At 40.5% G+C, this 13,843-nt stretch overlaps 1 protein-coding gene across 12 annotated transcripts in view; it reads left to right on the forward strand.

Annotated features, from left to right (window-relative positions):
• The first annotated feature begins 1,298 nt into the window (after positions 1-1,298).
• Positions 1,299-13,843, forward strand: part of LOC112971787 (amyloid-beta A4 precursor protein-binding family B member 2-like) — an 82,096-nt gene continuing 69,551 nt past the window's right edge. For 5 of the 12 annotated variants that reach the window (XR_003255460.1, XR_003255462.1, XR_003255459.1 and 2 more), the window contains exons 1-3: positions 1,299-1,424; positions 2,168-2,308; positions 5,650-5,707. The gene's annotated coding sequence lies outside the window, so the exon portion shown is untranslated. The remainder of the gene's footprint in view (positions 1,425-2,167; positions 2,309-5,649; positions 5,708-13,843) is intronic. The other 7 variants (XM_026077524.1, XM_026077525.1, XM_026077526.1 and 4 more) reach the window with 3 other exon arrangements.

Consider the following 13,843-nt stretch of genomic DNA (forward strand, 5'->3'; position numbering starts at 1 on the left):
TTTTATAGCAAGAATATTATTCTTGCTATAAAGAAACTGTAAAACACTAAGCAAAATTACCTGAAGCTAAAGATTTATTGACCTTGCTATGTTTTTTTTCCTGAAACAGCCTGGAGTGTATTGTGAGGGAGGGTAGCTGTGCTTGGACTCAGAATGTGCCTAGCAGTTGCTTACTGACTGCAGTGGGTTTGCTGCAGGACAGTGTTCAGAAATGCGTGGTCTTGTGTGGAAAGCGGAAGCACGGCTATGGAAGATTGCTAATGATTTTGCGTGGTTATACATGGGTAGAGGCACGGGAACTGTGGCGTACAGTAGAGGAGGCCTAAACACAGACAGTGCCATTTGGCCCCTTTTCAGGCTTTCTTGCCATTTTGGAGCATAAATGTCTCTTTTCCACCTCCTTTGTTAATATTTTGCTCTCTCCTAAAGAAATCTTAGAAAAACCCTAAATACACTGTAAATTTCGAAAACAGATGTACCGTTTGATGTCAGTAATGACAGAACACCTCCCTCCCCTTTAGGTAACCTTTAGTAGCACTGCTCGTGTCCCTGTATGACCAGAAATACAGTGAAAGATGAATAAAGGCCTTCCTGTTGTATGAGTTTTTCCCTCCAAGTTTAAATGGATTAAAAAAAGCTAATGTGGCTACTGAGGGTTGGGTGTGGTGTGGGTTTTTGTTTTTGTTTTTTGGGGGGGGAGCAATAATTAGAGGTTGCTATTAAATTCCCTTAATTTGAAAGATACTTCACTTTCTTTTAAACTGGCTGGTCATGTCAAGCTGCTTACAACTTGTATGGTGCTTTTAGTGTTGTTTGGGGAAGGTATTAGATTTAGAAAAGCGCTTTATTGTGGAACAGCTTTAATATTATATTGAAAAATAGTATTTAATAACCAGTAAGACTTACGTTACTAAGGCAACCATGTTGCCTGTCACAAAGCATCAGCGTACATGTGTGGAAGTTCAAAGGGATATAATATCACTGGTTTATGCTATGAAGGTGCCTGTCTTCAGTGCCCTGCATAACCATGTTCTGTTTATTCATGAAAGGATCTGTGCACACTGGCAGCGCTGGGGAATTTAAGACATGCTCTAATGTCTAGTTTATGTAAGGATTCCTGCATATATTAAATTTTTTGGTAACTGCTAATGCATTCTGGGGGAAAAGTGGAGGGAGATGGCTTGAATAAAGTTGTGCGGTTAATAGCAAAATAGTTAAGCATCATTCTTTTCTTAGTGAGCCATAATGGGATTTGAAATATAGGTGTTTCTAAGGCATCAACTTCTGCAGCACCTGTGGAGATTTCTCCCCTTTGAAGGCTTTGCAATCTTTCGAAGGTGTGAAGGAGGCCTGAGCTCCTCTTTCTGTTCCCCTGTGGCTGCGGACATGTCCCGTGCAGCCAGGTGCCGTGTTCCCTTTCCACGGTAAGCTGTGTGGTGGTTTTGTCTATTAAACTGCCTTCATTTTTGGCTTTCAGTGGGAAGCTGTAAATGCCACAGTTGTTAGCCTTTGTATTATTAGCRCCAGCTGCAAGTTAACGTTTGGTCACYTAGAAGATAGCAAATGTGTTGGTATGCACATCCGTGGAGGCTGCTAGACATAAGGAACTGACAGACTGAAATTCAGCTGGCTGGTTGTTCATTTACTTGCAGTTCAGCTCTTCTTTTACTGTRAATACTTAAGACAGGAAAACACTTAAATGACCCTGAGTCACTGCCAGGCCATGACATTTTATGTTGTCTGCTACTACTTTTGTTTACTTGTGTCACTGCTTTTCTTTGGAAGACTATCTAAGAGATTGTTTAAAAAATCATAAACAATGACAATAGCAACCTGGCAGCCTGCGCTGACGCGGGCTTGAATAGCAAATATTTGGGGGCTTTTCTCTTTTACCTTGTCACAGTAGCCACATTATAATAGGCATTGAGTTCCTGGCAGGATTCACAAAAGTGTCCAGTTAGGTTAGGCTCCTAGCTCCTGTTGCTGTGTGGGGTTTTTTGTTTGTTTGTTTTTAGTGTTTTTCCAAAGTACCTTTAGCTGCATTCACCACCTTTTAGCAACCTGGCCTTATCACTACCATGAAAACCAGAAAGAGCTGAAGAGGGAAAAGTTGTCTATACCCAGGTTTAATCTGCTAAAGTATTAAATCATTCTCTTCTCCCATCAGAGGGTGCTTCAGCCAGCGAGGGAAGTAAAGCCCTGCAGCTCCTTTGCAACTCGAGGCCGTGCTGTTCTGGAGAGCCGTCTCCTGGTACTCTGCGCTGGGTTGGGGCTTTTTGAGTTGAAATGAGGAGACTTTCTTGAAAATGTAAGTTTCTAAATTCTTTYGACTTGAAAGAGCTTTTTTCTTTTTTGTCTTTTAACTTACCTGATTGCCTGAAGTATGCCCAGTTACAATTTCTGTCAAAGCTCTGATGCTTCAGTGCATTTAAATGAAAACCAAAAAACGTTTGTGGCTAAGGATTGCTTTTTCCGAATTTCCTGTTCAGCTCTTCGAAAATGTCAAGACATTCTGTTCCGATCTCTTTCCTTTCCTTAATGTAGAAGTTCAGGGTTTTTTTGCTCAAAACCTGCACTCTTAATTTGAAATTAACTTACAGTAAGACAAGTCAAAACAAACAAAAGGGAACAATTTTGAAGGGAAATRTTTAGTTATCTTTTGCTGTTCCATTTCTTTCCAGGCTATTTTTTTTTCCTTCTCTGCTACCAAGTTTAAGGCAGTAACTAGAGACGCTGGGGTAGGTTGTAAAGAGCAGGTTTGCAGACTAGCTGTAGAAGCAGTCATCTCGTCTGCAAAGATACAAGAACAGTGCTGCTGTTAGCTGCTCCAAAAGTTAGCTGGCGATGCCAAAAGAAGGCTGACTCAGAAACCTTCAAAGCCCACATTCAGGTTGAATGTAATATGTAGTTTTAGATTCATGCTCTTTTTCAAGAGCTTCAAGTCTACATCACTGAGAGCAAGCAATAAGAATGTAGGAAGAAGTAAAATGAAGAATAACTGGTGTCTCACTAGAGTAAAACAGGGTCAACACTACAGCTGTGAGTGGCAATGTCAAAAGTGGTACAATTCATGTCATCCACTTCCACCTTTCCCTGCAAACCTAGCATAAACAGTTGCCTGGCAACTGGGGAGCCAGGAGGAAGGGACATTGTGGAAAGTAATTTAGTATGATAGGAAACTCCTGTGCGCTCTTTATATATATTCATATATCTATATACACACACACTATGTATACATCTGTAAATATACATTATGTGTACCTACATATGTAACTTTAGTTACTCTTATATGTATGTATGTAAAAGTAACTCAATATACATATATGTATATATTTAGTTACCTACAGATGGCAATGAACTCAATGCTATCTCTTACCATTACAAAATCAGTGTGCTTCATCTTTGTTTGTAAGAGCTGGCTGTGGAGCAGGACAAGTCTCTGACTTGAAGATAATATTTTTTTTAAATAGAAATTTTATAAGTTAGTATTTCAAAAATTCTTATCCAATGTTAAGATAAAAGATACATTGTGGTTAATGTGAATTACTGTTGAAGACAATGAGATGAAGAATGCAACACTGGACACTTAACAGCTGGGGTTTTTATGATAAAATACAAACCTTCACACAAAACAAACCACACTTCAGGAACTTTTAAAAACATTTTAGCCTCTTTAAAAAATATATGTGTGTGTGTGTATATATATATATATTTCTTTTAAATACTTCAAAATTTTGAGGGGAAGTTTTCATCTCTCTTCCTGGTGCCTTGAGGGGAAGGGCAGGAGCGTTAAGAAACCTGTTTCTTACATTAAATGGCTTCCGAGAAGCTAAGCTGGTAAAACCTTGAATTGAGGTCTGAGGAGTTTTTGTTGAAAACTGTTCCTGCCCTGCTAACAAAGGTGGCTGGTACAGGAAGGGATGGCGCAGGCGCAAGCAGCTGGGCTGGGTGAGGCCTGTTGCAGTTGCTAGCAGGGGCTCGTGGCCCCTGGCCGCCAGCGGCCCTGCTCAGGGCTTGCCATGCTGCCCCAGCCGAAGCCTGTTGTTAGGTACGTGGAGTACGAGGGGAGCATGAAGCTGAAGAAATTCCAGGGCTGGTGAAGCTGGTCATCAGTTAGGCACAAGGCAAAAAGGATAGAAAAGAAAATATAGAAGTGATGCCTGAGTGTGAGAGAGCAGCAGGGGTTGATAGAGCTGTATGATTGACAGCTGTGCAGCCCCTTCCTTAATGGGTGAGCAGGCTGTGCTGAAGGCTTGCACAGCATCTGCTGGCAATGGGAAGTTGACTGTCCCCCACACCTGATTCCTCTTTGCACATCTGAGGATATCCTCTACTCCTAAAATAACCACTCCTGTGTTGCTGGTTCATTCAGCGCAGGTGTTTGTCTTCCCCCCCCCACCCCCGGCGAGAGTTTCTGATCTAAACATTGAGACTAAACTTGATTTATTCAGATCCTTTAACTTTGTTCTTGCCATTGGTTTGTATCAGCAATTTTGTACCAGGGAGCTGTGAACTCCTCTGGCAGATTGTACTCAGCACACCTTTTTTCTTTTTTAAAGAAGGTGAATGTAAAGTGCAAGAATCAGACTTCAGAAACTCTTGTCCAGCCCCTGCTGTGGCTCAGTGTGAGTGGGAAACCAAATTCTGGATGGAAAAACTGGCTTTATGGCAGCAGAAATAATTTCTGATTGAAACTTGCTATTCAGAGGCTGCTTTCATGTTTCTTATTTCAGTCTCAAAAGAAGTCTGTATATTATATGATGAATTAAATGGTTTTTTAGTAAGCACATAACTGGTATCTCCCAAGCTCGGCAATTTAGACACTTATGTGAATAATAGCACATGATGTGTAATAGCATGTTGTGTTCAATTTTCTAAACTTTAATAGAGAGGGCAATGATGCACAAATGTATAACTTAATTAAAACTCTTAATTTTTAGTACTCTGCAGCCCTCCTTTATGTGGATATTTTTATTTGTATTGCAGTGCAGTTGTATCAGTAGATAAATCTTGTGAGCAGTTAGGGTACTAGATTATGATTTCAGTGAGTCTGCTCATGAATAAATGAAACCCCTTTTTTAGATTTTTCAGTTTTCTTTTCATTGAGTAAAATGTACCAGAAGGTGCAGTTAGGGAAAATTATCTGTTTTTTTTTTTTAAACTTATCCTTCAAATTGGGTCAGTATACTAGTGCAGAGCTAACAAAATGTTGCCTGTTATAATACTGCCTATGCCTATTAAGCTTCCCTCGTGGAGCTCTGCCTCCACAAAATGACTTGTCTGAATTGTAGAAGTGTTAGTGCTTAGCTTCCGCTGAAGGCTGGTGGCTATGGCTTTCCTCTGGGAGGACAAAATGTGAACACCCTCAGACAAGGGAGCAAGTGACCCCAGTTCCATCTGCTTCCCGTGCAAACACTGCCGCTGCAGAACTGCTGCATAAACGGCCCTTGCACTGCCACTGCGACGGCAAGAGCAAATTCTGCCCTGTTTCAGGAGAGGACTAAGCAGGCACCTTAGGGCAGCAGCGTGTTTGGCTTGGGCTCTGTAAGTGTCTCAGGCCCTCACAGGGGGTGTGATTGCAGGCATGTGCTGATGTTCTCATTTTCGGTGCTTTTTTTCCCTTTTCTTTTTTCTTTCCTTCCCTTCTAGGATGCTGTCTGCAGTGAAATGTTGAAGGCAGTGTGGTGCAGTGTGCGGTAGAAGCCAGGTACCTGATCTCTTACTGTTGTCACGCGTGGTTTCCCATTGCCTTGCCTGGTGCCGGCACAGCCCCTCGTCATGGCACAGGTGCACCCTCTGGGCTCGGGCTGCAAGTCTCACTTTCGCGTCCTTSCTTTGCAAATGCATGTTCTTTGTGTCAGGCTGGGTAAAAGTCCACAGCCACCTGCATGAAGTCCTGAGAAAGACAGGCCTATGGCTGTTCTGAAAGAGCCTGGGGCATTGAATTGAAAGGCTTACTATTTTATATATATAAAAAAGTGTAATATATAAGTATAATATATGTTATAATATTCATATATATATATCTTATCGTTTTGAATTTCCTAGTGTTTTATTTTGTATATCTGCTTGTTTTTCCTGTCCTGCATAATGCAAACAAAAATGGTGAGACTATCTTTTCCAAACCATTTGCTGTTTTGTCATATTCTCAGTGTATTTCAAAAGATTGGGATTGTTCAGGAAAACAGTCTCTCTTTGAGAGTATTTCCATTCCCAGGGTCAGACCTACTACCTCTTTCCTAAAGCCTGGCTAGTTTAGCAACATCTTGTGGGGCAACTAGCACAGCATGGTATTCTAGAGGAGTCYGCAGCATTGTCTTTTAGAAGACACTTAATAAACAAATGTTATTTTTTTATTGTGTCTGTGGTTCTGTGGTGGTGATGGAGGAAGCTTTTTGTTCTTTGTTTTCAACTACAGCTGCGTCTTGAGCAGAGTTTTGATAAACCATTCCAAGCCCCTTATAGAGTTAATTAAAAATCCCATGCGGTTTTATAACTAGTATAAAAGTTTATTTTCAAAGTATACTACTTTGCATTTTTTAATACTGAACGCCTTTTGCATTATATTCCTTGTCCATCCACACCGCTTAACTCTCTTTGGAAATTCCTCACAGTCCTGTCCGATACTGCTTTACATCAAAAAGTGTCATCTGCTCATGTTACTGCCTTTCATCTCTCCCTCCTGCAGCCTTCCTTTGGGTTCATAAGACTAAAACATTTTAAAAGACAAGGATGTGGGAGGCAGCCTGTTATTATGAAAATTGAGCCCTTATTCTCGCACTAGCTGTTTGTCTCCTAACCAGAGTTTGGTCTGTGATGGGACTTTGTGTTGCAAATTGACTGACTGTTTGGTGACCTCTTGCCTTGGGCTTCTGGGGGGGCCTCCCTGCATCCAAGAGGGAGCACTGACCCAAGGGCCCTGGTCTGAGGAGTCAGTCTGAATGGCTGTGAGTGCAGTGCAAATAATTTTTTTTTTTACCACTAGTGACATTATTGCTGACAAAGCAAATGTTATGATTGCCTGTGAGAAACCTCAAAMAATACATCCTTATTTTAAAGAAACCAGAATCAAAGTAGGGGCACAGGGAAAAGAAGTTAATATGTTGTGTTGGAAGCAACACCTTTAAGAGGGAAGAACTGCACTCCAATGTGTAATGCTTGAAGCAAAGGTGGAAGCTGGCTGCTTATCCATGCTAGCAGGTGGATATTTTGCTCCTTGGCAGGTACACCAGCCCCAGCGCCTGGGTCAGGGCCAGGCAGGAGGTGATGGGCGCCCAGCACTTTTCAGCTCTGCACGCCCGTGGTGCCTGCGAAGGAGCACCTGGCAGTTCTTGTCTCCCTCTTTTGTTGGCTGGGTAGGCAGCGCAAAGCGTGCCTAATTCAAAGAGTCTCAGGAAATACTGCATGTCAAAGCTGCTCCGAAAGACTGGCGTGTGTGTCGTGGTTCAGGCTTGTGCTGCCATCGCTGTTGGCATTCACAGGGCAGTCCAGTGAGTTCGTTTTTTGCATTGTATTTGTTTTGTAAAATATATGTGTATTGATAATCTTATTCATGATGTGATAGCTCATAGATTGAGGAGTACTTTAGGTGATTAAGAAAGTCAGAGTCTTGCCTTAAAAAATAGAATTAATTAATAATTAAGAAAAATTTAAAACTTTTGTTTCAGCAGAGATTACCTTAAATCTTCTCTTCTTTGCCCAGTAAATGTCAATTACTTTAGAAGCATTGAAAATTTGGATGTGTTCCAGCATCATCTTTATGCCTTTTTTGTTGCTTTTACCCTCCTTATTTAGCCTTATGCCAAAAAATACACCAACTCAAACAAATGACTTAAACATGAGAACTCTTTCCTTTAATTTTTAACCCACCTTTTGTATATATGTGCCTAACCTGTAACTCTTAAGCCCTTGTTTGGAATTAGCGGTAAGCTTCAACAATGCAATCGTACAATAATTTCATTATGTGAAATTCATAGCAGTTAAAACTTCTGGAGAGTGGCTGTCCTGTGCAGTAAGGCCTGGGGGCACAGCAAAGGCAGTCGGGTGCTGAGAAGGGCATGAGCAGAGGGCTAAGTTCAGTTTTCCAGTGTGTGGCTGACTTCCACCCCCAGCCACCCTGGTCCAGGAGTGGTCATTAGGACTACAGTATCTCTAGGTGTATAAGTGAAAAGCATATGCTTTGAAAAATAGCTTTTCAAGTGTTTCTGCGTGTACTAGTTAAACTCCTCATGGGTACTGATGGATAATTCAGCATTAATTTTTAATATAGCCCCAAGTGGCTTTTTTAAAACTCAGAGTGCATAGACACTATCGTGACAAACTAATGTTTATGGTTTTATTTAAGTGGAACTTCATTCCAGGAACACTGTGTGGTGAACTTGATGTGTTAATGGCTAAAGTTCAGTTTGATTGTAATAAGCACTGATTCACATGTAGCTCTGCTTTTGTTGCATATGAACCTTAATTTTTAGAGGTTCACGTGTGCTCTGTATTCAAATATTAAAAGGAATTTTGGAGTAGTTTCCATCAATAAAATTAAACTGACTAGCTTTCCTGTGAAACTTCCTGTACTTCCTGCTTCTGTTCTGGCTTAAAATTGACGGTGTTAAAAAAAACAGCCTTCCTTGTATTGATTGTCACTTCCATTTTTAATTTTAGCCAGCATGTGAAGGTAAAGAACAGTGACAGTTAAAAAATAATGCTTCAGYGTGACAACGTTTTCTCAAATGACAATCATCAAAGCTTCAGTTTTCTGTCATTTTCTTTATAAAAAAATAAAAATTCTACACATGCAGATACTTCCACGTTACCCATTATGATCTCAGCACATATATAGCGAGAAAAAATGCGTTTGCAGGAAAACCAAACAACCATAAGAAACAACTTCTGTGTAAAAACTGAGGAACAACTGCAAGATTAGTCCAAGCAGTGGCATATATGTTATTTTAGGGAAATTTATCGAGCAGCCTGTGAATAGTGCCGTATTGTTTCTCATGTAAACATATTGCTGAAGTCAAATGGTGATTTTAGTGTTAGCTGATAATTTTATAGACATGTGTCAAATATGTTTTAATCTGTTTTTGTATATAGCATGCCTGAGTCATAGCTGTTACTTCTCCTGCTGTCCAAGATTGTAGCTGCTTCCTTCTTAACTTAGGTCTTCTGTTCTTTGGCCAGTAAATGTCAATTACTTCAGAAGCGCTGAAAACTTGGATGCGTTTCCTCTAATTCATTCTGGCTTGTATTTGCGATCTTCCCAATACAGCTTAGCTGCAGAGATGCCTAAATGGTCTTCATTTAGRATGACATAGGTTTTTCTTTCCTATGTTTTGCTTGGAAAACTTGCCACAGTTTGGCATTTAGTCTGGGTTGCAGTGTAGATAAAGGTGTTTGTGAAAAGAGGATCACTTCAATTTTGTGTTGTGATAGTATGTGCTAAAGGGAAAAGTGAATAGGAATCCTGCAGACAAACCCTTGCTCTGATATTTCTGTGGTCTGAGTTTTCAAATCTGAAATCCAGTCTGTGCTGTATTCCTGAATAGAAGTAGCTCAGCTTTCAAAGTCTCCCCAAACACACACCTACAGTTTTATGTGTAGGACATGTTTCTGGAAAACAGTAGCCATCGTGCAGCAAAAGTACAGGAAGGGAAGAAATTAAACCCAAACTTTCAGAGTGGTGAAGGAATAAGGAAAGGCTTAAAAAACAACGAGGTTATACTAATTTATATAGCCAGTATTAATAAGTTCTCAGGTAGGCTTTTATTGAGAATAAAACTGGGAAGCAAGCTGACTTTTGACAGTAGTGTTTATGGCAAGGTAAAAATGCAATAATGCGAGCATATRGTTTTCCTGATTATTTTTCTTTAATTTGCGTAGAAGCAAGCATAGCTGTAACCCCCTAAGTGAGATTATTGGTGTTATATAACATTTGCAAACAGTGCTTTGAGTTCAGCCCCACTGGAAGCATGAACAATTACTCCAGTCCTGCATCTGCTTATGCCTGCTCTGAATCTGATCCAGTATCTCCTCCCGAGATCATGTTTCAGTGCACAATTCTTCCCTTTAAATGTGCTCTGTCGAGTATCATTTTAAAGTTTTAAATGTGGGAATTGAAAAGCAGTGTGATGTAGTCAAAAGCCAGATTAGGACACCTGAGCTGGTGAAATCCAGTCCATGCTCTAAGTCAGGGACAAAATTCCAGTTGACTTCAGTAGAATCATTGATTTGACACAGGTTTTCGTCCTTGGATCAGTGATCCTGGGCAAGTTGCTTCTATTCATGCTGGTTTGTTCCCTTCTATTCCTTGTGTCGTGTCTGCTTGCTCCATAATCTCTTTGGGACAGTTTCACACTGTGTTTTAAGGTTCCTGTATGGAACCCGGGGGGCCTGTCTCATTATCATGCTTGACAATCCAGTAGAAGTCTTTGGAGGATTTAAAAAAAAAAAACCAAAAAAACCCTAATAATCCTCCATTGCTTTTTTGCGATGTCCCTATTTTAACAACCATTAGTTATAATGTAACAGTGTATGGACTTCTAACTATGTGCTAGTCTCAACTGAACAGGAGTTGTATGGTCTGTCTTTTTTTGCCTTGCTAAAGAAAATGTTTCATTATATGAAGCTGGTAGATTGAAATAAGAACTAGGAATTTACTTTTTTTTATTTTGCTTAGTAGGCTCCCAGTACCTAATCAGGTAGAACACTTCAGGTCAGGATTACACATGCTGCTTGGCTATGCTTTGTCTTGTTCAATGAAGTGTTGTTGGCATTTTTCTTGTGCGTAATAGTCGACCCTGTCCTGATCATCATAGGAGGATTATCTGCATTGCACATAGATGTGCTGTGGATGCAGAAGAGACCTGAGCTGGTTTCATGCCGTCTAGCTCAGGGCCAGAAGCGATGTGCTTGCACTTGGACAGCAACATCCAGCCTTACCAGTTTGGGCTGGTGCTACCTCGGAGATCTCTGTGCTTTAGAATCGGCATCGCTGGTATTTCTAATGTGCTCCTGTACCTTAGTTGATATAACTTGTATTACTCCTGTTTTTACTTTTTAGAAAACTATATTTTAAAGAAAAGACTTCATAGCTAAAAAATTTTTATCACTTGTGAGAATATTCACCTGTCCAGGCTTTGTCCTTTTCATCTTTTCTTTACTTGCATTGTAAAGTAAAGTTACAAAAGTTAAAATATAAGTAAACAACGCTTGGACTCTCCTATAATGTTCACTTCATAGCACTATAACTGTTGGTCCTTAAGCCTTACTGTTATAAATTGGCTTTGGGTTTCTGTGGAGAAAATGCTGATATTCRTCAAATTTGAAGGATTAGGATGAGGAGGGAGTTAAAGCCCATGCACAGTTTTTACAGACATCCACAGGCTTTGTGGATGTCTGTCTGAATTGCAGAAACACAAACAGGATTATATGAAAGATGTTAGGAAGCAGTCTGTTACAGTTTTAGAGATGTTCAGTGAGAGAGAGGACTTTTTTCTTTCTGTGAACCTTTAGGAATGTGCTTTCTTATAGGTGGGGTACCTCTGAATGCTTTTAACAGCTTAAGCAGTGCATAAACAAAACCACCCTAAAGGCTGCTTTGTTAGTGGAATGACTATGCTTGTGGTATGCGTTTCTGGCTAGGTTTTCTGGAGGCCTTTTAAATTTTTTGTGGTAACTCTGTGAACAAAATATTCAGCAAACACACCCCTGCTGTGTCCTGAGGTCTTCTCTTTTGTCAATGTGCAGTTGTTTAAAAGCTGTGACTAGTAGAAACTACATTTTTACCTTTTCAAAGTCTATCTTTGACATATATTTCTATGTTCTGTGGTTTTTAATGTAAAGAAAACACTATGGTAGTATGCTCTGAAGGCATTGTTCAACAAGCAGTGTAAACCAGCACAAGCTGGCACTTAAGGCAGTGATGCCTTTGGAGGCAAGCTTCAAGCATTAGTTAGACTATGTACACTGTTAGTATGGGTTGCTGCATAACTGGACTCCTGTATTTAGAGGCAACTGGCTAGGTGTGCTTCATGATTTCTGGAGAAATTAATGTGTTCAGTTCCTTGGGGTGAATTTCCTTGATTAGCTGTCAGACTGAGAATAACTTCTCAACAGTGATTTCTTACCTGATAATACAAAATAATGTCTGAATGTTCACTTTAGTGCTGAGAAGGAAGGGTGACTCCCTCTTCCTACTTGTGCCTTTGAAGAAGCTGGGAACCTATTTATGAAAGACTTCTGAAAATCTTCCTGTGAATTGAGTCTCAGTTACCCTGCAGAGGAGCAGACTGAGTGATTCTCGACTTGTTGCTGCATTTCAAAACTGGCCCTTCTATAGCAATGCTGATAGATTCTCTCTCTAGCCAGTTTTCTGTCAGCATCCATGTAGCACTGTAATAGTCCACAGAAGCAGAATAGCAATGCTTTAAAGATACCTCAAAATTGTGGAAGAAATTGAAGTTCTGTAATGCTAGTATATGATTGTAGTACATTCACACGGCCTACAACTGTTTGTTTGTTTGTTTTAAAGCCRACACAAGCACAAAAGGACCATTGCTGGTATTTGGCTCCACCTTCATCAGGAGACCTTGTGAGTAGTGATATACAACCTCAAAATCCAAACCATTAGTGGAGAACAACATAGCAAAACATTCTTATGGTGTTATGAATAACTGTGTTCATGCATTTTTGTGGTCGTAGCCTGGGTTTTCCATGGTTAACTAAAACATCTGGCTTTCCTTTTTTTTCCACTTACAGAAGTCTATCATTTGTTAGCTGGTCAGTTGAATTGTGCATGGGTACACTCACCTTTCATTACAGTTGCAAGCTAGAGGCATTTTTCCAAGGAATTTGGGGGACTTGTATGGAGTGGAACCGTTATAGCTGCACAGGGATTTTCAGTGTCTCTGTAGTTTCTATGTTCTCTAAGCAGTTGGTTTGCTGGGACACATTAACCCTATGTTAAAAGGAGTACTGAGCAGTTCAGGTATGAAGTCCAGCTTGCTGGTTGTTTGAATTACTTGGATAAAGAGCAGGAATGTTAGCTGGATTTAAAAGCTAGTTAAAATATGCTGTGAATTGAAGAATGGAAAGTGACTTTTTAAAACAACTTCTTAGTTTTTATAGAACAAAAGTTATTAAAAGTCCTGGATTATTCTTCCCTTGCTCTTTACTCTGAAGCATTTCTTTCAGTGGCAGCACCCATGTGCTAAAGTGCTAAATAGCAGAATGGCAGAAGCTGTGGAGATGGCCAGGGTGACAGCTGGCCTCTCTTACATTATGTGTGTACACTGCTTCCTTTTATGGAGAGCTCTTTTTCTGCTATAACATGTGGAAAGGAAGTATCATAGATTTATGCCCCCCGCCCCATTTTTTTCTTTTACTGTCACTGAGTTCAGAAGCTTGTGCCTTGCACAGGTGTGTCACATTGAGCAGTATTTTGTGCAACAGGAGGTCRGCTTGTGAGGTTACGAGCTGGAAGGGGGTGTTCTTGTCTGCTTATGCATACAATGGTGGGCTCAGGACAGTTTACTGACATTCATGTCTACCAGTTGGTGAAGGAATCRGTGTTCCTGAAGATCAGTGCAAAGCCTGAAAGCAGGAAGAACCTGCCTGGCTGTTGTGTTAGCATTAATGTTGTGTTAGCTTAACCAATCTGATAGCCTTCTATGATGGAATGACTASCTGGGTAGATGAGGGGAGAGCAGTGGATKTTGTCTACCTTGACTTCAGCAAGGCTTTTGACACTGTCTCCCATAACATCCTCATAGACAAGCTCAGGAAGTGTGGGTTAGATGAGTGGACAGGGAGGTGGATTGAGAACTGGCTGAATGGCAGAGCTCAGAGG

Source organism: Apteryx rowi, unplaced genomic scaffold, assembly GCF_003343035.1.
Source record: "Apteryx rowi isolate R43461 unplaced genomic scaffold, aptRow1 scaffold_457, whole genome shotgun sequence".
Lineage (NCBI taxonomy): Eukaryota > Metazoa > Chordata > Aves > Apterygiformes > Apterygidae > Apteryx > Apteryx rowi.